The sequence below is a fragment of the Chiloscyllium punctatum genome, chromosome 7 (assembly GCF_047496795.1).
Source record: "Chiloscyllium punctatum isolate Juve2018m chromosome 7, sChiPun1.3, whole genome shotgun sequence".
Classification (NCBI taxonomy): Eukaryota; Metazoa; Chordata; class Chondrichthyes; order Orectolobiformes; family Hemiscylliidae; genus Chiloscyllium; species Chiloscyllium punctatum.
In genome coordinates, this window is record NC_092745.1 from 32671062 (window position 1) to 32697954 (window position 26893).

At 47.5% G+C, this 26893-nt stretch overlaps 1 long non-coding RNA gene across 1 annotated transcript; it reads left to right on the forward strand.

Annotated features, from left to right (window-relative positions):
* Positions 1-344: 344 nt before the first annotated feature.
* On the forward strand, positions 345-9204 carry LOC140479427 (uncharacterized). Its single transcript, XR_011961033.1, has 2 exons — positions 345-380; positions 8331-9204. It is a non-coding gene; the product is annotated as an uncharacterized lncRNA (long non-coding RNA).
* The last annotated feature ends 17689 nt before the right edge of the window (positions 9205-26893 follow it).

The following is a 26893-nucleotide window of genomic DNA, read 5'->3' on the forward strand; positions in this document are numbered from 1 at the left end:
TGGTGTCCACCGCTCACTGAAGGCCTTAAGTTTCCCTCTTGCCCTCCATGGCCACATGTGAAGGGCAGCTGCAAGATTTAACATCAAAAAATAAAGTTCACAAACTGTCTGAGCCCAGCTGCACACAACCCAGAGAGAGAGAGAGAGATACATTGATACAGACAGAGACAGAGAGAGAAAAACAGAATCAGAATAAGACAACTAGAGAGAGAGAGAGAGAAAGACAGACATGAATAGGTGAGAGAAAGAAAGAGAGAGAGAGAGACAGGGAGAGGGTGAGAGTGACGGAGATAAGCAGAGAGCTGAGGTTTTGGTTCAGCCTCTGCACTGGGAGCTCTCACTGTGGCTTACGTTCGGTAAAGGAACCAAGCTCCGACTGAGTAAGTAAACCTCAATCCTCTGTTATTAACCCTGTTAATACTGAAATACACTTTCTAAAATACAGTTGCTGAATTGTTGAAGGTGTTAGTCGGGAGCTGCAGTGAATGAAATGGTTGATTGAGGAGCACTGTCTAACAGGGTGTCTAGCTGTATTTCTTTAGTTCCATTGCCCCCTTTAAGCAGCAAGATATAAGTCAGTCAATTTTACTCACCGTGTGGAGGAGCTCTGTCCATTTGCAGCCTGTGGTCCCATTTCTGCAGCATGGAGTGAAATCAGTGAGTAGCCTCCTGCCAGTCTCAGTGTGACAGACACGGGCAGAGTTTGATGTGAGCTCTGGCTCCCTGTCCCAGTCTCTGATCTCACTGACCTCAGCAGCAGCAGCAGCAGCACAGTGAGACACCGAGCTCCCACCTCCCCCAGATTTAACTCTGTTCAATCACACAATCACAGAATTGTTACAGTGCACAAGGAGACCATTCCACCCGTCCTGTCTAGACCAGCTCTCTGAATGAGCAATTCACTGAGTGTCATTCTCCTGCCTTCTCCCTGTCACTCTACACATTGTTCCTTTTCAAATAACATTCTCATTCCCTTTGGAATGTTTCAATTGAAGCTGCCTCCACCACACTCTCAGGCAGTGCATTCCACACTCTAACCACTCACTGGCTGAAAATGCTCTTCACTATCTCACTTTTGCTTCTTTTACCAACTAACTTCAAGCTGTGGTCTCTTGCTCTCAATCCTTTAACGAGTGGACACATTTTAGAGTCATAGAGTCACGTAGATGTGCTGCATGGAAACAGACACTTTGGTCCAACTCGTCCATGCTGACCAGATATCCCACCTAATCTAGTCCCACTTGCCAATACTTGGCCCATATCTGTCTTTAAAAAAAAGTGAGAACTGCAGAAGCGAGAAATCAGTCTAGATTAGAGTGGTGCTGGAAAAGCACAGCAGGCCAGGCAGCATCCGAGGAGCAGGAAAATCGACATTTCAGGCAAAAGCCCTTCTTCAGGACCTCACCATATATCCCTCTAAACCCTTCCTATTCATATATCCATCCAGATACCTTTTAAATGCTGGGATTGTTCCAGCCTCCACCACTTCCTCTGGCAGCTCATCCCATATATGCACTACCCTCTGTATGAAAAGGTTGCCCCTTAGGTCTCTTTTATATCTTTCCCCTCTCACCCTAAACCGATGCTGTCTAGTTCTGGACTCCCTCCTCCACCCCAGGGAAAAGACCTTGTCTATTTACCTTACCCATGCCCCTCATGATTTTATAAACCTCTATAATAATCCCCCCCACCTCAGCCTACGACGCTCCAGTGAAAACAGCCCCGGCCTATTCAGCCTCTCCCTCGAGCTCAAATCCTCTAACCCTGGTCACATCCGTGTAGATCTTTTCTGAATCCTTTCAAGTTTTATAACATCCTTCTGATCAGAAGGAGACCAGAATTGCACGCAATATTATATTTTCTCCCTATTTACTTTGTCCAGACCCCTCCTGATGTTGAATTCCTCAATCAAATCTCCCCTCAGCCTTCTCTTCTCCAAGTAAGACAGTCCCAGCTTCTCCAGTCTCTCTTCATCACGAATGTACCTCATCCCCAAACCTTCCTTGAGTATATTCTTTGTCCTCTCTGCAAAATATTAACATCCTTCCTGATTAATTAACCTAATCTATGCTCCCTAGTCTGATTTGGCCATATCCTTCATAACCTTTCCTATTCATGTTCCTGTCCAAATGTCTTTTAAATGTTGTAAATGTACTGACCTCGACCAGTTGCTCTGGCAGCTCGGTTCATACTTGCAGCACTATCTGTACGAAAATGCTGCCCCTCAGATCCTTTTCAATCTTTCCCCTCTCACCTTAAACCTATGCCTTCCAGTTTTGGACTCCCCTATCCCATGGAAAAGACCTTCGCTATTCACCTTATCTCTGCCCCTCATGATTTTATAAATTACTGAAGGACCACCCCTCGGCCCCTTACGCTTCAGAGAAACAAGTCCCAGCCTAATCAGCCCCTCCTTCTGACTCAAACTTTCCAGTTTCGGTAACATCCTTTTTCCAGTTTGATAATATAGTTCCTGTCGCAAGGCAACAGAATTGTATGCAGTACTCCAGATATGGCCCTCCCAATGTCGTGTACAGCTTTGGTATGATGTCCCTACTCCTGTACTCAATGTTCTGACCGATTAAGGCAAGCGTGCTCATTGCCTGCTTCACCACCCTGCCATTCCTTGGTCCACTGGCCCAGTTGATCAAGCACTCTCAGGTAGCCTTCTTCACTGTCCACTGTGGCACCAATTTTGATGTCATCTGCAATCTTATGGCCCATACCTCTTATATTCTCATCGAAATCATTTATATAAATGACAAACAACAGTGGACCCTGAACAGATTCTTGTGGAACATTGCTTGGTCACAGAGTTCCGATCTGAATAACAATCCTTTACCACCACTCTCTGTCTCCTATTGTCAAGCCAATTTTATATCCAGTTCACTAGCTCTTCCTGAATCCCATGTGATTTAATGATATAATCCTGTCTACCATCTGTCTACCATTCAGATATGTGCCTCTCCATCCTTCCCACTGGTCGGTGACCTAAAGACTGCACTGAATAATCTGACTGCACCTTTTTTTGTTCCTTATTGCCACCAAATTAACTCTGTCCTTGACCCCTCTGAGACATCCTCTTTCTCCAGCTCTGCAGTGGTCTCTTCAACCAATTCCTCCCCACCCCCCCAGCCCTTTTCCTATCTTTATGGAACATCTAATATCCAGGAATTAAGACACAGTCTTGCCCTTCTTTGAGCCCAGTCTCTGTCAGAGTCACTACATCAGATTCCCACATAGCAATCTATTTCTGTAACTCCCCAGTCTTAGTCCCCACTCTGTGCAGTTCCATACATGCACAGTGACCGTGATTTAGACTTTATTACTCTCACCCTCACTCTAACCCTGACAAATAAATTCCAATTCCACATTCTGCTGCTGTCTATCTCTCTCAGGATTCTGTGGACCTTGGTGTTCCTCTCTGCTATCTCCTCCTGGGTCCCACAGCCCTGCCAAGTTAGTTTCAACCCTCTCTAACAGCACCAGCGAATCACTCCACAAAGAACTCCATCCCAGCTCTGTTCAGGAGCACCCGTCTGGTTTGTACAGGTCCCATTTCCCCCGAGCCAGTCCCAAAAACCTGAGGTCCTCCCTCTTGGATCCTCTTTCCGGCCCTACATTCACCTGTCTTCTCCTTCTCTTTCTATTCTCACTTGTGTCGGGCACAGTGAGTATTCCAGAGATTCCTACTTTTGAGCTCCTACTGCTAATTCCACCCTGCGCTCCCTGACTCCAGGACCACATCCCTTTTCTGCCTCTATCACTGGGACCAATGTGGATCACAACTGTTGATTGTTCCCCCTCTCCCCTCAGGGTGCTCTGCAGCCGCTCAGTGATATCCTTGACCCTGGCACCATGGAGACAGCACACCATCCTGGATTCCCATCTACAGATGCAGAAACACCTATCGATTGCCCTCATTCTCGAATCTCCTCTCAATATCGCTCTTGGAGTCTTCCTTGTGCCCCCTGTACAGCTAAGCTCCCCCCCCCCCCCCACCTCCACCCCGTGGTGCCATGGACTTGGCTCTGGCTGCACTCCCCAGATGAACCATCATTCTCATCAGGATTCTGAACTGAATCCCGGTTGGAGAGTGTGATGCACTCGGGGATTCCTGTACTAGCTGCCAGATCCTTTTGGACTGTCTGCTGCTCCCCCATTCCCTCTCTCCCTGCATACTCTGAAGCTGCAGTGTGACCACATCTAGAAATGTGCTCTCCACGGAGCTCTCAGCCTCAGGGACGCTCCACACTGACACCAGCTGCTGCTCAAGCTCCGAAACCTGGAGCTTCAACTGATGTCACTGACCACACTTTCTACACTCACAGCGTCAGGGACCAGGGTTCGATTCCAGCCTCAGGTGACTGTCTTTGTGGAGTTTGTACATTCTCCTCGTGTTTACAAGGGTTTTCTCCAGGTGCTCTTGTGTCCTCCCACATTCCAACGAAGTGCAGGTTAGGTGAATTGATCATGCTAAATTGTCCATAATATTCAGGGGTGTGTTGGATAGGTGCATTAGTCTGGGGAAATGTAGAGTAATAGGGTTGGGTATGCATCTGGGTGGGTTACTCTTCGGAGGGTCGGTGTGGACTAGTTGGACCAATGGCCTATTTCGACTCTGTAGGGATTCTATGGTATTCCAGGAGCTGGGAAGCATTGTGAAGTTCCCACATGGAACAAGATGCAAACTCCTGGTTATCTTTCGGCAAAGGTCGAATGACAATGATGTTCATCAGGGTTCACAATCTAGTACTTTCAGTGTTCCAGGGGAAACGCTCAGTAGCTATCTGTTTGGGTTGAGTTCAGGCTGATATTTATCCCCGGAGCAACATCACTAACTTGTGCGTTGATCTCATTGCTGCTTGTGGGATCTTGCTGTATGCGAACTTGCTGCTACATTCCTGACATTACAACAGTGACTGGTTTTCAGAGAAGTCCCTCACTGACTGTAAATATCTTTGGGAGAGGCTGACATATGAAATACTCGATAGAAATATAAGTCTTTCTTTTGTTTGGATGAACTGGGAGCTCCCACAATCTCCGTGTTGATGAGACCTGCCCCAGGAGAACATCCACAGAAAGCTGCCTCCTGTGTGTCTGATGTGTCTGTGTGTCTCTCAGATGTGACTGAGCAGGCAGCAAGGGTTTCAGCAGCAACAAAGATGTTACTCTAGTGCCCCTCCCACTTTCACCCATCGACTTACCAACTCCTTTTGGGGAAAGGGCTCCGCACCTGCTTCAATGTCCCACACTCCACCTCAAGACAATAGACCCCACCAACACCCCCTCCCCCTCCCCACCTCCACAATCATCTGCTCTCCATCTCTCTCCTGAAGGCACTATCTCTGGCTGGGAAACATCTCGAGCCTCCCCAAGTGGACTCATTCCACCAAGTGTGAGGTGGGAGGTGGGGAGCATGGCCGAATATTGGACTGGAAGATGTCAGACGGGCCTCAGTGAGGAGCGCTCTCCCATCAGACTCACAATGTTGTGGCTTCATGTCACACTCCAGAGACTGCGGCTGTACTGTACATTGGTTAGGCCGCTGTTGGAATATTGCGTGCAATTCTGGTCTCCTTCCTATCAGAAAGATGTTGTGAAACTTGAAAGGGTTCAGAAGAAATTTACAAGGATGTTGCCAGGGTTGGAGGATTTGAACTATAGGGAGAGGTTGAATAGGCTGGGGCTGTTTTCCCTGGAGCGTCGGAGGCTGAGGGATGACCTTATAGAGGTTTACAAGATCATGAGGGGCAGCATAGGGTAAATAGACAAAGTCTTTTCCCCGGCGTCGGTGAGTCCAGAACTAGAGGGCATAGGTTTGGGGTGAGAGGGGAAATATATAAAAGAGACCTCAGGGGCAACGTTTTCATGCAGAGGGTGGTAAGTATATGGAATGACCTGCCAGAGGAAGTGGTGGAGGCTGGTACAATTGCAACATTTAAAAGGCATCTGGATGGGTATATGAATAGGAAGGGTTTGGAGGGATATAGGCCGGGTGCTGGCAGGTGGGACTAGATTGGGTTGGGATACGTAGTCGACATGGACGAGTTGGACCGAAGGGTCTGTTTCCATGCTGTAATCTCTATGACTATGACTTGAGCCCATCATCCAGGCTGAGAGTGCAGTGCAGTATTGAGGGAGTGCCACACTGTTGGGGGGTCAGCGCTAAGGGAGTGTTACAATGTCAGAGCTTCAGGGCTGTGAGAGTGTTGCACTGTCAGATGAACGTTCTTTCAGATGTGATGATCTGATGTCTGCCCTCTCAAGGGGCTGCAAAAGATCCAATCACATGATGAGACAAAGAGTGGGGTAGCTCCCTCTAGTGTCCTCATCAATATTTATCCCCCAATCAATGTCACTAAAAATCTGATTCTCTGCTCACTCCTGTTTTGCTCTCTGGGATCTTGCACAAATGCAAGAGAGGCTCAAGAGTCATCCTAATGTGGGCAAAAGGTGCTACACGAATGCAAATCTTTATTTGAGGTTGGAGCATCGTATTCCTGACCCTCACCCATTGTCTGTGTGCTCTCACCTTCCAGAGGTCATAGGGTCATTAGGAGCAGTGACCCTGGCTGAACCCAGGACACTGAGACTCTTTACAGCCTCACCCTTGACCTCAGCCCAGTGGTGTGCAGCAAGATTTGAAATGTAATCTATAACCTTCTACACACACACCTAATGTGACTCCGTCCTGAAGTGGGTTGATCCAAGTCTGCTCCAATGCTCTTGAATAAAGTTCTCCCGATATTTGGATGATCGTAGGTTTGTTAAAGAGATATTGAGGCAAAGGACTGAAATCTTGGGACAAGCACATCTGCAGTCCTTACCCAGTCTGATCTACATGTGACTCCAGACCCACAGCAATAAGTTTGACACTTAACTACCCTCTAAAATGGCTGGGCAAGGCCCTTCATTGTAACAATCGCTGGGAAGTCTCAAAAAAGGAATAAAACCTGATGGACTACCTGACGTCGACCTTGGCACCGGAAACAACATCAAACACAGCCACGTCTACCCTGCTCCAATCTCTTTACCAACATCTGGGGGTTCACGCCAAATTCTGGAGAACTGTCAAGGACTTGTCAAGCAACAGGCTGAAACAGTGATACTCACAAAATCATACCTTACAGACAATGTCCCAGATACCAGCTTCATCCTCACTGTACAACCAGCAAGACCGACCCAGCAGACATGTGCAGTCTTTATCATTCCAGGCCTGGATTATAAAACCAGGGAAGATGTGTTCGAGCTGTACAGAACTTTGGCTGGGCCTCAGCTGGAGAAATGTCTGCCGCTCTGGTCACCACACTATGGGAAGGATGTGATTGTACTGGAGGGGGTAGAGAGGAGATTCACCAGGATATTGCCTGGGATGGAGCATTTCATATGTGAGGAGAGGCTGGATAAGCTCGGGTTGTTTTCTTTGTAGCAGAGAAGGTTGAGGGGGTCCCTGATAGAGGTGTCTCCGATTGTAAGGGACATGGACAGGGTGGCACGGTGACTCAGTGGTTAGCACTGCTGCCTCACAGCACCAGGGACCCAGGTTTGATTCCAGCCTCGGGCAACTGTCTGTGTAGAGTTTGTACATTCTCCATGTATCTGCGTGGGTTTCCTACGGGTGCTCCAGTTTCCTCCCACAATCCAAAGATGTGTAGGTTAGGTGAATTGACCATACTTAATTGCCCAAAGTGCTCAGCGATGTGTGGGATAAGTGCATTAGTCAGGGGTAAATGTGGAATAATAGGGTAGGGGAATGGGTCTGGGTGGTTGCTCTTTTGAGGGTTGGTATAGACTTGTAGACCGAACGGCCTGTTCTACACGGTAGGGATTCTATGAGGAATAGAAAGCAGGTGTTCCCCTTCATCGGAGGGTCAATAGCATAATTTCAATGTGAAAGACAGGAGCTTCAGAGGGGATTTGAGGAGGAGTATTTTCACCCAGAGGATGGGGTCTGAAATGCACTGCCTGGGAGGGTAGTTGAGCTGGGCAACCTCACAACCTTTAAAACGAACTTGGCTCAGCACCCAGACTGTATTGTATGATTCTATGAAGCCTCCTACTGATTACTATGTACTGCCCTCCCTCGGCTGATCAATGAGAACAGCACTTGGATGAAGCACTGAGGGTGGTGAGGGCACAGACTGTACTCTGGGTGAGGGACTGAAATATCTACCATCAAAAAGGAATCTCAATAATCAACCATTTGTTTGTTGGGTTTGTTCTGTGTTGGCGACAAATGTTCAATTGGATTATTTTACCTGTTTATGTTTGGAAAGATGATATCCCTATGATTAGCAAGGATTAAGATTGTTTGTCTTGTCTTTCAGGCCGTGACAACTCTCAGCCCAAGCTGACCCTGCTGCCCCCCTCCCCGGAGCAGGTCAATGCCAAGGGCACTGCCACCCTGGTTTGCCTTGCCAATCACTTCTATCCCGATGAGCTGGAGGTGCAGTGGAAGAAGGACGGTGCAGTCATTTCGGACGGGGTTCAGACCATCAACTACCTGCGAGCTTCGGACAGCACCTACAGTGTCAGCAGCCTGCTGACCCTCTCTGGGTCTGACTGGGAGTCCAACGCTCGCTTCTCCTGTGCTCTCACCCACGTGACCCTCCCCTCTCCCCTCAGCAAGAGCATCAGGAGATCAGACTGTGTGTAGAATGTTTGAGACAGTCCACAGAAGAGACACAACTTTAATAGAACAGGGCTGAGCTGGCAGGACAAAGGTCATTGTCAGCATTGAATTTCAACTCTCTTCCTTCTCAGGACTGGCTCAGAGACACCTCTGAGGTTCAGGGTGAAGTTATGTCAATGGGACAGTGTAGAGCAAGTTTTACTCTGTATCTACAGCCTGTTGTCCCTATCTAGGGAGTGTTTGATGGGGACAGTGTAGACTTACGATGCCAAGTAAAAACTTTTGAAGATGCTGAAGACTGTCAGCTGTACAAAACAATGTGAACCTCAGAATTCTCTGCTTCAGTAAACCTGATCTCCTTCCTGCTCAGCCAGCAGTTCCAATTTAAGGTTTGTCACTGTTTAAAGGGACAGGATTCTCATGCTATTGAGAAAATCTCCACAAGTGTTTTCCTCAAGATCTGTTTTGTGGCTGTGAATTTGTGCAGTTTCCTCTGTCTGGGCTGTTAATTGCAGACTGTTTTCCGTCAATGTTAATCTGGTAAAGATAATAAAGATGAAGAAAGTTCAGTCTCTGTCTGGCTTTGGAAGTGACTCTCACCCACTCAGCTGATTGACTGCATTTCAGCACGTGCTTGTCCTGATGGCTGTTTGGCCTGTCAATCTGACACATCAGCTGAAGATCCAATAATTTCCAAATGATCCCTTCGATCTGGAATCTGTCAAGTTTACCCGATTCCAAACAGAACAGAAACTGAAAGCTGCTGGGGCTCAATCATTACAATCTGAGGCATTCCCTCTTCACTCTGTTGGTCCAGACCCAGCTGGTGGGATCACACTGTGCCCTCTCTGCTGTTGCTGGGTAATGTTTGAAAAGAGCTGTGGCCAATCACAGACACTGGAGGCTTCAGTCATTACATGCATTTCTCCCACCTTAGCCTGTTGCTCACAGTGACAGCTCAAAACTGAACAGAGTGAGGACTTAGTCCAGAGTGAGGGTCAGCCAGATCTCACAGCATGCATGATCCTGAGTTGGTGTGACTGTTACCCAATGCTGTCTGTCACTGTGGATGTGACTGTTACCCATACTGTCTGTAGGTGTGTGTCTTTGAGTGTGGGGGTGACTGTTATCCAGTACTGTCTCTTGGTGTGTGTCTCTGAGTGTGGTTGTGACTGTTACCCAATACTGTGTCTAGGTGTGCGCCTCTGTGTGTGGGTGTGAGACTGTTACCCAGTACTGTCTGTCCGTGCATGTCTCTGAGTGTGGGTGTGACTGTTACCCAGTACTGTCTATAGCTGTGTGTCTCAAAGTGTGGGTGTGACTGTTACCCAGTACTGCCTGTAGGTGTGTGTCTGAGTGTGGGTGTGACTGTTACCCAGTACTGCCTGTAGGTGTGTGTCTCTGAGTGTGGGTGTGACTGTTACCCAGTACTGCCTGTAGGTGTGTGTCTCTGAGTGTGGGTGTGAGACTGTTACCTAGTACTGTCTGTCCGTGCATGTCTCTGAGTGTGGGTGTGACTGTTAACCAGTACTGCCTGTAGGTGTGTGTCTCTGAGTGTGGGCGTGACTGTTACACAGTACTGTCTATAGGTGTGTGTCTTTGAATGTGGGTGTGACTTACCCAGTATTGCCTGTAGGTGTGTGTCTCTGAGTGTGGGTGTGACTGTTACCCAGTACTTCCCGTAGGTGTGTGTCTCTGAGTGTGGGTGTGACTTACCCAGTACTGCCTGTAGGTGTGTGCCTCTGAGTGTGGGTGTGACTGTTACCCAGTACTGTCTATAGGTGTGTGTCTCAGCTTTGCAGTATGCCATCCTTCCTTGAGTTTGATTCCAGTGTGAAACTCAGTTGGTGATTTCAGATTTGATTTGATTTGATGAAGAGAATGGAGAGGGGTTTGCTCTGCCAGGACAAATTGGGATCATTTCCTGGCCCCCATTCTCATATTCCTGTTAAACCTGGATTAATGGAATGCTGTGAATGGTGTGTCTATAACTGAGATTTACAGGACAGAGTAGAGCCTAACTTCTGTACAGAATGTGGTCATGTTGACACCAATCGAATGGTTTGAAGTGAACAAGAAAGAATTGAGATCTTCCTTTATATCTAGCTGAAGGGTCAGCACTATGGAGCAATCCCAAAACAGAGCCAGACCAACAAAGGGAGTTAGTTTCTTGTTGAAAATACAATTGTTACAAATGTGAGCTGCCTCGAAGAGTTGCCTCCACCAGGGTGAACAACAGGGGGCAGCTGGCATGACAGATAAACACACCAACAAAAGGAACCTGTTCACTGGGACAACAGGCTGCTGCAAGTTAAGCATAAAATATTGCCAAATTTTAACTACATTCAATACCAAACCTGTTTGAAAATTAAATAAAAAAGATAGATAATTTGTTCTTTGTGCACTGTACAAATAGAATCCTTTAGCCTTTTCTCTGTCACATCCACACACATCGGTTTATTAAGTCTCAAAGGGAAGAATATTGGACAGACCTGTGTAAAGATCCAGACAGAGCATTTTGTGTGTAAGACAGGATGAGCAGACTGAAACAGTGAATCATGGGAACTGACTTGTGCAAAACATCATAAACTCTGTAGAGCAGTTCTCAGTCCAGAGAGTCATACAGTCATAGAGTCCTACAGCATGGAGACAGGCCCCTTGGCCCAAACTGCTCCATGCTGACCAAATTGCCCATCCATGCTCACCCATTTCCCTGTACATGGCCCATATCATTCTAATCCTTTCCCATCTATGTATTCGTCCAAACATCTTTTAACTTTTGTTAATGTACCCATCTCAACCACTGCCGCTGACAGCTCATTCCATATGCGTACCACCCTCTGTGCAAAAAGGTTACCCCTCATTCCCTGTTATTCCTTCTGTTCCAACCTTAAACTGATGCCCTCTCGTCCTTGCTTCCCCAACCCTGTTGAAAAAGACCATGTCCATTCACCCCATCCATGCCTCTCATAATCTTATTCACCTCTATAAGGTCCCTCTTCAGTCTCCTTTGCTCGAAAGAAAAACATCCAAGCTTGTTCAACCTCTCCCTATAACTCAGAGCATTCAGTCCAGGCAAAATCCTTGTAAATTTCTTCGGCATTCTTTACAGTTTCATAACATCCTTCCTATAACATGACAACCAAAACTGAACATAACACTCCAAGCGCGGCCTCACCAACATCCCGTATGAATACAACATAATTTCCCAACTTCTTTAGTCAATGAAGGCCTGTGAGCCAAAAGCCTTCTTCATTGCCCTGTCCACCTGTGACTCCACCTTCAGAGAAGTGGAAACCTGAACTCCAAGATCCCCCTGATCCATTACATTCCTTAAGGCCCGACCATTTACCATGAAACTCCTACCTCGATTTGACTTTCCAAAATGCAAGACCTCACACTTATCTATATTAAATACCATTTGCCATTTCTCGGCCCACTTCCCCAGCTGATCAAGGTCCTGCTGCACTTTCTGATAGTCTTCCTCACTGTCCACGATACCGCCTATTTTAATGTCATCATCAAACTTGCTAATCATGCCTTGTACATTCTCACCCAAATCATTGATATAGTGAACAAACAGTAATGGGCCCAGCACCAGCCCATGAGGCACTCCATTAGTCACAGACCTCGAGTCTGACAAGCATCCTCCTAATATTACTCTTTGCTTCTTACCATCAAACCAATTTTGTGTCCTTGGATTCCATGCAAACTAATCTCCCAAAGCAGCCTACCATGTGGAACCTTACCAAAGGCCTAACTGAAATCCATCTAGACTATATCCACTGCCCTGCCCTCATCATCCTTCCGGGTCACTTCATCAAAGAACTCTAACAAAGTTGTGAGGCATGATCTCCCACTCACAAAGGTATGCTGATTACACCTAATCAAATTCTGTCTTTCAAAATGCATGTGTATCTTTGTCAGAATCTTCTCAAGTAAATTTCCCACCACCCATGTTAAGCTGACTGGTCTCTAGTTCTCAGGTTTTCCGTTACAGCCCTTCTTGAATAATGGCACAACATTTGCTATCCTCCAGTCTTCCAGGACCTCACCCATGGCTTAAGATGCTGCAAAAATATTAGCCAGAGCCCCCACAGTTTCTTCTGTCACCTTTTGCGGTGTTCTTGGATATATCTGGTCAGGACCAGGAGATTTATCCACCTTCAGACATTCTCGTACATCCAACACCTTCTGTCCTGTGATATGGACTGTCCCCAAGATATGACCACTAACTTCCTCAAGAACAAGAGTGGGGTGGGGGGGGGGGGGGGGGCGCAGTGTGCGTTTAAAATTGACTCACTCACCAGATTAAACCAATGAGATTCCCAAACAATGACTGCTGCCAACGAAAATGACAGGAAGGTACTGATTGTAAAATACAACATTTCCCATGATATAAAATACAAACAAACAATTGGCAAAATTAGATTCAGTTGTGAGAAACTACTTTATGTAGAGCTGTGGTTCACTTTGTGAGATCTTGTTGCCACAGTTAACAACATTTTTTTTTTGTTTGAGCTCAGATTGAGGGTACGTGAGGGTCACCTATAGTTTGAAATGACTCTAAAATAATATAGTTTAGGGCAGAGGATGAGAGAGACACATCCTCGCTGACTCTCCCTGCAGACTGGGACTCTTCTCCTCCAGCTCCACATGGGTGTGCTGCTGGGCTAGTTAATGGGTTACACTCCAGTGATACTGTCCTCTGCACACTGATATCACTGAGAGAGGGGCCCAGGGCCTGTGTTTCTGGTACATACTCATGGATTATGGGCATCACTGGCTGGGCCAGCATTCATTGCCCATCCCTAGCTGTCCTGGAGAAGGTGGTTGAGCTGCAATTGGGGATGGGCAATAGATGCTGGCACAGCCAGGATGCCCACAGCCCATGAGTGAATAGAAGACATTGATTGCTGAGTATTTAGCTCATTGTGAATAGATTCCCACAATCAGGAGGCTGTTGAGGCAGGAACCCTCAATTTCTTCCAGAAACATTTAGCTGAGTCCTTGAAACCCCTTCACATAAATGACTAAGGGCCAAGTGCTGGGAAACAGGATTGGAACATGCTTGGTAGTTGGTGTGGACATAATGGACCAAAATGCCTCCTTCTGTGCTGTAAAAACCTTGTGATTCCCCCAAACATACAACAAGTAATCCTATACAAAGACAGTACAAAGATAAATATTGGAGTGGGATGTGGGTGGATCATCAGAGGCTGCTCACCAGTCGATTCCTACCTTCACAAGATCCCATTCCTCCTTACTCACCGCCTGCTGTATCTCCAACCATGTCCTCAACTGTGAACAAATCTGAACAGGATAAGGCAGAGAGTTTTTGCTGCTCCTGTCACCTTGCTGACATGTGTGCGTAATTATAAATGTTCAAGTTATCAGACTGTACTCGACATACGTTTAGTGGGGAGTTATTAATTGTTATGCATTAATGGGACCTGCATCTGGATACCCCCACAAGAGGAAGCATCCCCTTTGTATCCATCTGTCACCTCCCCTCAGGGTCACAGTTAGTCCAGCTCTATCTGTTTGTTTATACATTCATTTGTGGGCTCTGGATGTCGCTGGTTGCACAGGAATAAATCATTTCTGTGTTGCTGCTTTTAAATTAAGCAGGAGGGTTTACCCAATGTTGTAACAGTTAAAATCGAGTGGCCAAGAACTATTTAAAGTAATAATTAACAACTTTATTTCTTAAGGTATAACCGAGAATAATTAACGAACCACTATTCACAATTTATTTCTCTCACCTATCTTTTAGCTTCCCTTTCGATAGCAGACAATGAAACACCCCTCCCAGATCATCTCAGCGCCTTCTATGCTGACTTTAAGCAGAATTTTGGCAGAGAGGTAACACAAGTCCTGACAAACCTATCCCAGCAGTCACTGCATCAGAGGTCAGATCATTTTTCCTCCGTGTGAATCCAAGGAAAGCGATGGGACCAGACGGAGTACCAGGCTGTGCATTCAGAGCATGTGCAGATCAACCGGCAGAGGTCTTCTCAGACATCTTCAAGCTGTCCCTGCAGCATGTCACTGTCTTTGCCTGTTTCAAGAGGGCCAACACCATCCCTGTGCCTAAGAAGGCTCATGCAGCATGTCTCAATGACTACCGCCTAGTGGCCCTAACGTCAGTGGTCATGAAGTGCTTTGAAAGGCTGGTCATGCATTATCTAACTCCAGCCTCGCCACTACTCTTGACCTGCTCCAATTTGCCTACTGGACCAACAGATCCACGTCAGATGTTATATCGCTTGCCCTTCACTCCTCCCTAGAACATCCTGACACCAAGAAGAGCTAAGAAAGAGTCCTACTCATTGACTACAGTTCAGTCTTCAACACTATTATTCCCTCAGAGACTGAGAACTAAACTTCGTGATCTCAGACTGAGCTCCACTGTCTGCAATTGGATCCTCAGTTTCCTGATCCACAGGCCACAATCAGTGAAGATGAGGGACAATATTTCATCCTCACTAATACTCAACACTGGAGCCCCCCAGGGGTGCGTACTCAGCCCTCTACTGTACTCACTGAATATCCATGACTGTGTTGCCAAATACTAGACTAATGCCATTTACTAGTTCACTGATGACACCACCATAGTCGGTCAAATCTCAGGTGGTGATGAAACAGATTACAGACAGGAGGTAGATGACCTGGAAAAATGGTACACTGAGAACAACCTAGCTCTCAATGCCAGCAAAACCAAGGGAGTCACTTTGACTTTTGGCAGAATGTTACTCACATTACCACCTACACATTAACAGCACAGAGGTGGAATGAGTGGATAGTGTCAAGCTCCTGGCAGTGGTCATCCGCAGCAAGCTTTCTTGGACTCTTCATGTAGATGCACTGGTTACAAAGGCCCAACAACATCTCTTTTTCTTCAGGCAGCTGAGGAAATTTGGCATGACGGCAAATACCCTTGCCAACTTTTATAAGTGCACCATTCTGTCTGGATGTATTACTATCTGGTGTGGCAACTGTACCTTTCAAGATCAGAGATGGTTACAGAGAGGGGTGAACTCGGCCTGGACAATTACAAAGGCCAACCTCCCATCTATAGAATCCATCTCCCAGGCCCCCTGTCAAGGAAAAGCTGCCAGCATTCTTAAAGATCCATCCCACCCTGGCAATATTTTTCTACAGCCTCTACCATCGGGGAGAAGGTACAGAAGCCTGAACCCACCCACCAGCCGGTTTCGAAACAGTTTCTACCCTGCTGTTGTTAGAATATTGAATGGACTCACAAACTCTTAGCCTGAACCTGTGTTTCTGTTTTTGCTGTTGTTATTTCTTTATCCATGCTACTTAACTCTGTGATCTGCCTGTATTGCTAGCAAGACAAAACTTTTCACTGTGCCTTAGTACACGTGACAATAAATATTACATTGCTCACCAGCGCCCTCTCCACGACAATTAGAGAAGGGCAATAAACAGTAGACACATCAACACTTGCCCCATCTCAGGAGAAATCAAAATAAATTAGGTACAATTCAAATGATCAACCTTCGGGGAGACTTGAATTCATCTCTTTGAAAGACTGGAGCCTAGGCCATGACATGGGTGATCCTGCTTTTTCAGATTGCAAGGTGGAGTACCCCCTGGATGGCACTGGGATCAGGCACAAAATAAATTACACTCAAAAAATTAACAAATGGCTACCAAAGCAGTGTCACCAAACTGCAAAAAAACCACCAAGTTATCGGGAAGAACTCAAGAGACAACAGAAAGCCATTAATGGGTGTAAGAGCATAAGGCAGATGTTGTTCAATACACCAGAAATACAGTAAAGCTATTGGGATAGAGTAGGGCAATGGGATCAATTGAATTTCTCTACTGAGAGTTGACAAGGAGCTTTCCTGGTTATGATGACTGAGCACAATAAAGGATGAAGTGTAGCTCATACTGTAAACAACTTACTGCAGTGGGGTAGAAAGGATGTTGAGTGACATAAATGCTTAAAATTGGGAAACATTTCTGTTTGGGAGAGGGCAGTGGTGAGCCATGTAATATCTGTGAATGAAGGCGCTGGGATCTGAACAAAAAAACCCCATGAAACTCAATGTCATGTTCATGAATGCAGTTTGGACAAGGGAACCCAGTCATCACCCGGTCTGTGACTCCAGTCCCACACAAAGTGTCCCACACAGTGACGCAATTCATTCTTAACGGCCCCATCATCTGGTTCAGAGCTCAGTCCGAGGAGCTAGCGATGGGCAATAAATTTGAGGTTTAATTTACAATAGTTTATAGTTCATTTTAAAAACTATTTGAAATAGTTAAATCTATGTTAACCGGAGTGTACAAGGCATAATTTCAAAATTTGCTGATGGTATGAAACTTGGATGTATTATGGCTCATGAAGAAGATAGTGTCTAACTTCAAAAAAAGATATAGGTAAGTTAATAGAATGAGCAGATGGTTGTGGATAGAACTTAATGGAAAAAGATGTCACTGATTCATTTTGGAAGGAAAATGTGGAGAGACAAAAAACAAAAAAAAACAAACTAAAGGGTACAAGTATGGGTGGGGGTAGGGACAGTAGGACCTGGATGTTTACGTGCATCAGTCATTGAAGGTGGCAAGATAGGCTGCTGTTCTCATGAGAGAGCAGCTGATTAAAGTAGATGTGATATCAACATGAACATAGAATACAACGTGGATGTGAAAAGAATGCTTTCTTTTCAGGGAGAATATAAAACTAAAACAAGTTCCCTCATTTAAGACCAAGATAAGCAGAGGTTTTTTTCTTGCTTAAGGTCATAGATCTTTGGAACTCTTCTTCAAACATAGAAGTGAAATCTCTGAATGCTTATAGTGACAAAGTAGATAGCCCTTGTTTATCATAAATCTATCGGAGTGAGTCAAGAATGTGGAATAGTCAGGTCAGCCATGGAGAGTAGGCTCAAGAGGATGAATCTCCTTCATTTGTCCCTAATTCGTATGATCGTGTCGCCAGTTCCACTGTTGAAAGAACAGCGTCTTGAAAGCTTGTGGTTTTCAATAAAGTCGCTGAAGTGGCTGCTGGTTGGTGTGAGCGCGAATGGAAGGGGACTTTATCCATAATCCTCAGCAGCAGGGCAAGAGGATTGCCACTAGAGGACAGCTGCTTCACTGTCTCTGATCAGTAAAACATATTTGGGGCCCTGCTTGGAGAGAACAGGCTCAATCTGTAGAGACACATAGAGTGTACAGCTTTAGAAGCAGGGTACTTATCGCACCACAATGAAAATATCCCCTGTGATAAGAAAAGTACTTTGATGTGACTTTTGTTTATCTTCACAGTGTGCTGTTATGTTCATTCTGTGATACACGGAGACAATGTCAGTACTGAGTGGCACAAAGTATATTTTCTCCTCTAACCCCTTTCCAAACACCCTCTCCATCTTTCTTTACTCTCTATTGACTCTTCTACAATTACCCCTACTCCCTCACTCCATCCTGGTCCCAGAGGAATTGATGGCCAGAGTTCATGACCCCGCACTGTGTGAAGGTTGGTGTGAAGTGAGGCCAGTGTGTTGGAGCTTGGGCTCCTGCCTCAGGAGCAGGTGTAGGGGCCTGTTCAACAATCTGCACATTGTCCTTTTTCTCTTCCTGACCGTACTGCAGTTTTCATGCTGCAGTAACTTGCTGGCAACAAAGTGTCTTGTCTAAAATGATCCCAGGGAGAAAGTGAGGACTGCAGATGCTGGAGACCAGTGTTGAAAAATGCGATGCTGGAAAATCACAGCAGGCTAGTACTGATTCTCCCCGTGTCTGCGTGGGTTTCCTCCGGGTACTCCGGTTTCCTCCCACACTCCAAAGATGTGCAGGTCAGGTGAATTGGACATGCTAAATTGCCCATAGTGTTAGGTAAGGGGTAGATGTTGGGGTATGAGTGGGTTGCACTTCGGAGGGTGCAGTGTGGACTTGTTGGGCCGAAGGGCCTGTTTCCGCACTGTAAGTAATCGAAGTAAAATCATCCAAGGAGCAGGAGAAGGGCATAAGCCCTTCTTCAGCACTGGACAGATCTCTGCTGTTGATTTTTTCTCTCTCTTTCTCTCAGGAGCCTGCTCTGTATTCAGTGTCTGTTATCATTAGTTTGTTGGAGTTCATATGTCAGCTGCTGCTTCCTTGCTATAGTACTGAAAAAAAGTCATCAATGCCTCTTGAGATTTAAATACTCCTTCAGGAAAGTGGTTGGCAGACTTTTTAACATCATTTAATATTCTAATGATGTGAATGCATCAGTGTTGTTCATGGCTGGGAGCATTTAACATCATGGTCCTAGTTTTCTATGGATCCTCACTTGTGTTAATACAGTTTGCAATGTTTCTCTCCCCTTTTGTGTTATTAAGAAGCTTGCAAACATGTTATGATGAGGACAATGCAACTTCAACACCATTTGACAGAGTGGGTGGCTGTTTGAATTCTCATCTCATTATCATCCAGCTTTCAAAGAAAATGCTGTAGTCTCTGAAATTAGATTGTACTCAGGTTTTATGCATATTGTGTTTGTATTTTATTTTTGGAATGCCAATTTGTCATAAAATTATCCTGTTCAGTTTTGTAGCTCAGTAATTGTGTTTGTTCCCTGAGATACTGAGATTTACACAACCCTCCATTTGAATGTGATCCAGTTGTTGGCTGAAGCCTCTGGTTGTTCGGTGAGTCCAAGCCATTGTCTTGCTCTCTGCAGTTGTCCCATCAACTTGGTTTCTCAGTGTGAGCCAGGAGATCACTGCGTGGTGACTTCCTGTTCCACTGTCGGTGTAAAGGCAAGTGGAAACCGTCGAGATTAATCCCATCATGAACATCAGAACATTATGTTCAGCTGGAACTACCTCCACTGACTCATTTCTTTGGTCACCATTGCAGTAAAAGCAAATCCCTCCCTTTACCAGCACAAAGAGAAAGTGCTTGTCAGATTCCCTCGTGTGTGATGGTTTAGCCCAATAGGAGCAGCCCTGGTAGATCATGCTGTATCAGCCTGGACAGAAACCTGGGCAAACTCCAAATGAAAACATATCCTTCAGTAGATCTGCTGCTACACAAAATATGGAGTTGGAATCCTTGTTCCCGAATCACCTCATCAAACCTAAATACAATTGTGAAAATATAAACCAAATCCATTTCCCAAGGACATATGTCACAACAAGAAAGTGGGGAGCAGACAGATACTGTTTGCCTGTCTCTGGGGAGTGTCATACATCCTGTCCTCTCTTTCTCTGCAGGATATCATTTTTACCATCCTTTCTGTCTGAGAATATTACTGTTCCTGTCCCCACTCTCTTGGGGACAGGGTGGGGGTGTCACACCCACCCAGTTTGTAAGTCCCACTTACTCTCGCGAAATGTGTAATCCCTGCTTCACGATGTGTGTGAGCCATATGAATGTCCAGCACAGCTAACCCTTCACTTCAATCAGACCACAGAGTCTGAGGTTGGTCCGTACTATCTGGACCCAGACAAAAACTGGATCATGATCAAGATAACCCAGATCAAGTCCCAATGTGACGGCTGTTGACCTTCACCCTCAAAGCCCACTGAGGAGGTGGTCATTAATCCCAGTGTTGTCATAGATTATGTTCTCCCAGAGATTCATGATTCATTCTAGATTTAGCACAAGTGTGTGATGTTGTCAGGTGACAGCTGGGAAGACATGGAGATAAAATATAAAAGGAGAGAGAATCATATTTATGTTATATGTTCCTTGAACTTAGGATGTTTGGAAATGTTTTACAGCCAATGGAATACTTCCAAAGTCCAGACATTGTTGGATTGTGGGAACTGTGACAGCCTGGGCAAGGCAGATCTTTTGGCAGCACCACCCAGAGACTGGAGGCTGCTACTGCAGGCAGGCTCCAACCAGCTCCACTGTGAGGGAAGGACACTGGAGCACACAAGGACATGGGAAATAGGAGCAGGAGGAAGACTCCAATAACTGTCCATCCTTTCTTAAATACAGGGACCAAAATTGCACACAATACTCCAAATGCAGGCTCACTAACACCCTGTACAGTTTTAAATTCCAACCCCCAGCAATAAAGGTGAAAATTCCTTTCACCTTCTCAATTATTTGTACCTGCACTAACTTTCAGTGTTTCATGCACAATACTACCCAGATCTCTCAGTGCTGCACTTTGTTGGAATCTCTCACTATTTAACTAATAGTCGGCCCAATTAATTATTCTAACCCAAGTGCATGGTCTAACACTTTCTGACATTAATTTCCGTCCGCTGTGTATTAGCGTTTCATTTCCAGTTGGTCTTCTCTTTGTGATTGACCGTCTCAATGCATCTATCTGTAGCATATCCCATCCCCATTTGTTGATGGCCCTGACACTTGATTGTTTAACCCTTTCCTGTTGGTTCCATTCAGTGACAGGCAGGAGGTGGAAGAACACAGCAAGTCAGGCAGCATCAGGAGGCGGAGAAGTTGATGTTTCAGGTGTAGCCCTTCTTCAGGAATGGGGTTGGGTGTACAGGAAGCTGCAGATAAAGGGGGTAGTGGGGACAGGATGATGAAGTGGGGATAGGTAGATGGGACAATTTGGTTGGTCAATGGAGTGAATCTGGTAGGTGGCAGGGAGGAGTGGAAGAGAGGGATAGGGGCTGGGAAGGGAGTTGGGGGAAGAGAAGAGTGGCTATTTGAAATTGGAGAACTTAATGTTGAGTCATCTGGGCTGTAGGCTGCCAGACGGAAGATGAGGTATTGTTCCTCCAATATGTGGTTTGGTTCATTGTGGCAATGGAGGAGGCTGATGATGGTCATGTTGGAAAGGGAATGGGAAGGGGAATTGAAATGGGTGGTGACTGAGAGATCTGGTCAGCCCCTGCAGGCCTGGCTGAGATGCTTGGTGAAATGTCCTCTAAGTTTCTATTTGGTCTTCCCAATGTAGAGGAGACCATATCGCGGGCACCTGATGCAGTGAACTTGGTTGGAGGGAGAGACAGGTGAACTTCTGTCTCACCTGGAAGGACTGTTTGGGGCCCTGGATGGAGGGGAGGGATTGGTGTACCAACAGGCTTTGCATGTTTTTGGGTTGCAGGGGAAGGTTCCTCGGGGTTCAGGAGGGTAGGTGGGCAAGTGGAGCAAACCAAGAATTGTCAAAGGGTAAGTCCTTGTGGAAGGCAAACAAGGGTGGGGAGAGGAAGATGTTCTTGGTGGTGTGGTCTAGTTGGAGTTGGTGGAAGTGTTTAAGGATGATGCGTTAATTGGTACAGGGATTGGTAATAGTTGAGGACAATAGGGTCTCTGACTTCATTGTGTTTGGGGGTGGTTGGGTTTAGAGCAATGGAACTGGAAATGGAGGTGGAGCAGTGGATGACAGAAGGAGGCAAAGCATATTATTCATAACAGGTGGTCACCTGTGATCAGCAGAATGTCTCCTCATCCGAGCAGATGGAGTGGAGGCAGAGGAATTGGGAGAATGGGATGGAGTTCTTGCAGGATACTGGTTGGGAGGAGGTGTAGTCCAGGTAGTAATGGGAGTCTGTGGGTTTGTAGTAAATGTCTGTCTGAAGATTATCACCAGAATTGGAAATGGAGAGGTGAAGAAAGGGCAGAAAGGTGTCTGAGATGGATGAAGTGAATTTGAGGACAGAGTGGAAGTTGTGGGGAAAGTTAATGAACTGCCCCAGTTCAGCCTGGGAGCAGGATGCCCTGTACTGATGGAATCACTGATGTAATGGCAGAAGAATTGGGGCACAGTGCCTGTATAGTCACTGAAGAGGGACTGATCAACATAGCTCAACCGGGTGCCCATGGCCATCCCATGGACCAGTTTGGCAAGGCGGAGGAGGGTATTGGTGGAGGGGGACTGGCTGGGTCTGTTGCAGAGGGAAGGGTGTTGGGCCTGGAGGCCATCCTTGTGGGGTATGGACATATATAAGGACTGCACATCCATAGTGGAGATAAAGCACTTAGGGCTGGGGAACTGGAAGTTTCTGAAAAGATGGAGGGCATAGTTGGTGTAGCGGATGTAGGTGGGCAGTGCCTGAACCAAGGAGGAGATTGAGGTAGGATGAGGGGAGTTTGTTGGGGCAGTGGCATACTGAGACAATGGGTCAGCCGGATAGTTGGGCTTGTGGATCTTAGGGAGCAGGTAGAACTGGGCAATGCAGATTGGAGACAGTGGAGGGGAGATCACTGGAGGCAATGGGGGCACAGACTGTGTGAATGATTTTAGCCTGATGAGTCATGGCGGGGTTATGGGCAAGGGGGAAGTAGGACATGGTGTCTTAGAATTGGGGTCCGGCCTCTGTGACACTTAGGTCTGTTCTCCAGACTAACACCTCCCCACCTTTGTCAGCGGGTTTGATGGTGAACCAGGGGTTAGCACAGAGAGAGTGGAGTGATCGATTGGACGGGGTGTGGTTGGAGTGGGTGAGGGGAAGAAATTGAGGTGGATGATGTCACATCAACAGTCAGCAATGAAGAGGTCTCAGGTGTGTACACAGCTGGTGGTGGGGGGTGGGGGGTTGGGGGGGAGGTGACCAAATGGAGGAGGAAGGTTGGAGGTGGGAGAAGGGGTCCTCAGAGGGAGTTTGGGAGTTTTTGTTAAAGAAGACGACACAGAGGTAGAGGTGGCGGAAGAAGAGCTCAGTGTCGTGGTGGGTGTGGGTTTCGTTGAGGTGGGGTCGGGCAGGAAAGACTGTGAGCCCTTTCCTGAGGATGGACCTTTTGGCCTCAGAGAGTTCGAGGTTGGGGGGATAGTAAATATGGGGCAAGGCTCAGCGGTGAGGTTTTCGGGGGTTCCCAATTTGACTGAAGGAGGGGAGGGGGGAGGGTGATGGCATGTGGTGGATAGGGGTTGGTTGTGATGTAGCCAGGGGAATGGGTGTGGGAGAGAAAGGAGATTAGGGCGGACGTGGGTTGTGGAGCGAGATGGGGGAGTGGGAAGGTGGTGATTTTTCTACACAACTTTTTTTTTATTTCAAAAATATACTTTATTCATAAATGATTTGATGGTCTGTACATTGGATCATGCCATACATATGTCCATATTTACAAACACAGATTCGACTTTATTCTTGTCCTTTACAATCCTGTGCATTTTTTCAATCTTGTATATATACATATATTTGGCTGAGGCATCAGCAGAGCCCAAAAAAACGTCTGTATGGGCCCCCTGTTCTTCTTTCGGCAGGCTGATCTTACACAGTGGTCTTTCCCCACCGCGCCTTGGCGGCAGCTGCCCCAAGCTTCAGCGCGTCCCTCAACACGTAGTCTTGGACCTTGGAATGTGCCAGTCTGCAACACTCGGTCGGGGTCAACTCCTTCAGCTGGAAGATCAACAGGTTTCGGACCGCCCAGAGAGCGTCCTTCACCGAGTTGATGATCCTCCAGGCGCAGTTAATGTTCGTCTCGGTGTGAGTCCCAGGGAACAGGCCGTAGAGCACGGAGTCCCGCGTCACGGCGCTGCTCGGGACGAACCTCGACAAGCACCACTGCATTCCTCTCCAGACTTCCTCTGCATAGGCACATTCCAGAAGGAGGTGTGTGACAGTCTCGTCCCCCCCGCAGCCACTTCGAGGGCAGCGTGCGGTGCGGCAGAGAGTCCGGGCGTGCATAAAGGATCTCACAGGCAGAGCCCTTCTCACCACCAGCCAAGCCACGTCTTGGTGCTTGTTGGAAAGTTCTGGCGATGAGGCATTCTGCCAAATGGCTTTGACAGTCTGCTCAGGGAACCGCTCGACAGGATCCGCCCTCTCCTTTTCCCGAAGGGTCTCAAGGACGCTACGTGCTGACCACTTCCTGATGGACTTGTGGTCAAAGGTGTTTTTCCTCATAAATTTCTCCACGAAGGACAGGTGATACGGAACGGTCCAACTACTCGGAGCGTTCCGCGGCAGCGAGGCCAGGCCCATCCTTCACAACACCGGGGACAGGTAGAACCTCAGTACGTAGTGACACTTGGTGTTTGCGTACCGGGGATCCACGCACAGCTTTTTGCAGCCACACACAAAGGTGGCCATCAGGGTGAGGGTGGCATTGGGCGTGTTTTTTCCCCCATTGCACCGGTCTTTGTACATAGAGTCTCTTCGGACCCGGTCCATCTTTGATCTCCAAATGAATTGGAAGATGGCCCGGGTGACTGCGGCGGCACAGGTCCTGGGGATAGGCCAGACCTGTGCCACATATAGCAATACTGAGAGTACCTCACACCTGATGACCAGGTTTTTTCCCGCGATGGAGAGCGACCGTTGCCCCCATCTGCCTAGTTTCTGTCTCATCTTCCTGATCCGCTCCTCCCAGGTCTTGGCGCACGCCCCAGCCCCCCCGAACCAAATACCCAGCACCTTCAGGTGGTCAGTCCTGACGGTGAAGGGGATAGAGGATTGGTCGGCCCAGTTCCCGAAGAGCATGGCCTCGCTCTTGCCTCGGTTTACCTTGGCCCCCGAGGCCCGTTCGAACTGGTCGCAGATGCACACGAGTCTGTGCACGGACAGCGGATCCGAGCAGAAAACAGCGACGTCATCCATGTACAGGGAGGCCTTAACCTGCAGGCCCCCGCTGCCAGGAATAGTCACCCCTCTCAGGCTCGCATCCTTCCTGATGGATTCGGCAAATGGCTCTATGCAACACACAAACAAGGCGGGTGAGAGGGGGCATCCCTGCCTGACTCCAGATCTTACAGGGAAGCTATCTGATTCCCACCCATTGATTGAGACTGCACTGACAATGTTGGTGTAGAGCAGTCTGATCCAATTTCCGATTCCCTCCCCAAAGCCCATTTTGGAGAGGACATCCCTCATATATGTATGCGATATCCTGTCAAAGGCGTTCTCCTGGTCAAGGCTGATGAGGCATGTGTCCACCCCCCTGTCCTGCACGTAGGCGATCGTATCCCTGAGGAGTGCGAGACTCTCAGAGATCTTCCTGCCCGGTACAGCACAGGTTTGGTCCGGGTGGATCACCGATCCTAGAGCAGACCTGACCCGGTTGGCGATGACCTTTGACAGGATTTTGTAGTCTGCATTTAACAGTGAGATCGGTCTCCAATTTCTAATTTCCTCCCTCTCCCCCTTCCGCTTGTAGACGAGGGTGATGATGCCTTTCCTCATGGATTCACTCATGGTACCTGCCCGGAGCATACTGACATACACCTCCAGCAGGTCCTGGCCGATCAAGTCCCAAAGAGCGGAATAAACCTCGACCGGTAAGCCGTCGCTTCCGGGAGTTTTATTCTTTTCGAAGGACTCGAGGGTCTTGGTCAGTTCATCCAGAGATAGCGGCTGGTCCAGCCTCTCTCGTGTTCCGTCATCTAGGACCTCCGTGATAGAGGACAGGAACGACTGGGAGGCCGCGCTGTCGGTCGGCTTCGAGTCATACAGGCTGGCGTAGAAGGATTTGCTGATCCTCATGACGTCAGCCTGAGATGACGTTACCGAGCCATCTTCTTTCTTCAGGCTGCTGAGCACGGAGCTCTCTTTGTGCACCTTCTGGAAGAAGAAACGTGAGCACGTCTCGTCCTGCTCCACCGAGCGGACCCTGGACCGGAAGATTATCCTGGAGGCCTCCGAGGCAAAGAGCGAGGCTTGCTGGCCCTTCACCTCCTTGAGGTCCTCCGTGACATCCACCCCCATCGTCTGCAGCAGGAGCAGGTTCTGCATACTTTCCTGGAGCTGGGACAGTTTTCCCCGCCTCTCTCTCGCCTCCTGGACACCTTTGAGGATAAAGAACCTCTTGATGTTCCCTTTTACCGTTTCCCACCAGTCCGCTGGAGACTCAAAGAGGGGCTTCACGGTTCTCCAACCTGCGTAATCCCTCTTGAGCTCTTCGATGTTTCCCGGGGTCAACAGCTTAGTGTTCAGTTTCCACGTTCCCTTGCCCGCCCGCTGTTCGTCCTGTAGGTGACAGTCGGCCAGCAGGAGGCAGTGGTGATGAGGTGTAGAGGGAGAAGTGGAGGGATAGGGTGCACTGTGGGGGTGGATGGGTGAGGAGGGAGAGCAAGTGTGCTGGCTGGCTGCAGGTAGGCAGTTGAACTCAGGGTGACTCTGGGAAATGTAGTCTGAGTCTTGGTTGCAGAGTGGATGGAGCCAGAAGTGGAGGCAGAGGCTAGAGTGAAGTCAAGGCCAGTCCGAATGTTTTGACCCAGGTTGGATTCCAGCCTCAGGCAACTGTCTGTGTGGAGTTTGCATATTCTCCAAGTGTCTGCGTCGGTTTCCTCTGGGTGCTCTGGTTTCCTCCCACAATCTAAAGACGTGCAGGTTAGGTGAATTGGCTGTGCTAAGTTGCCCATAGCGATCAGGCATG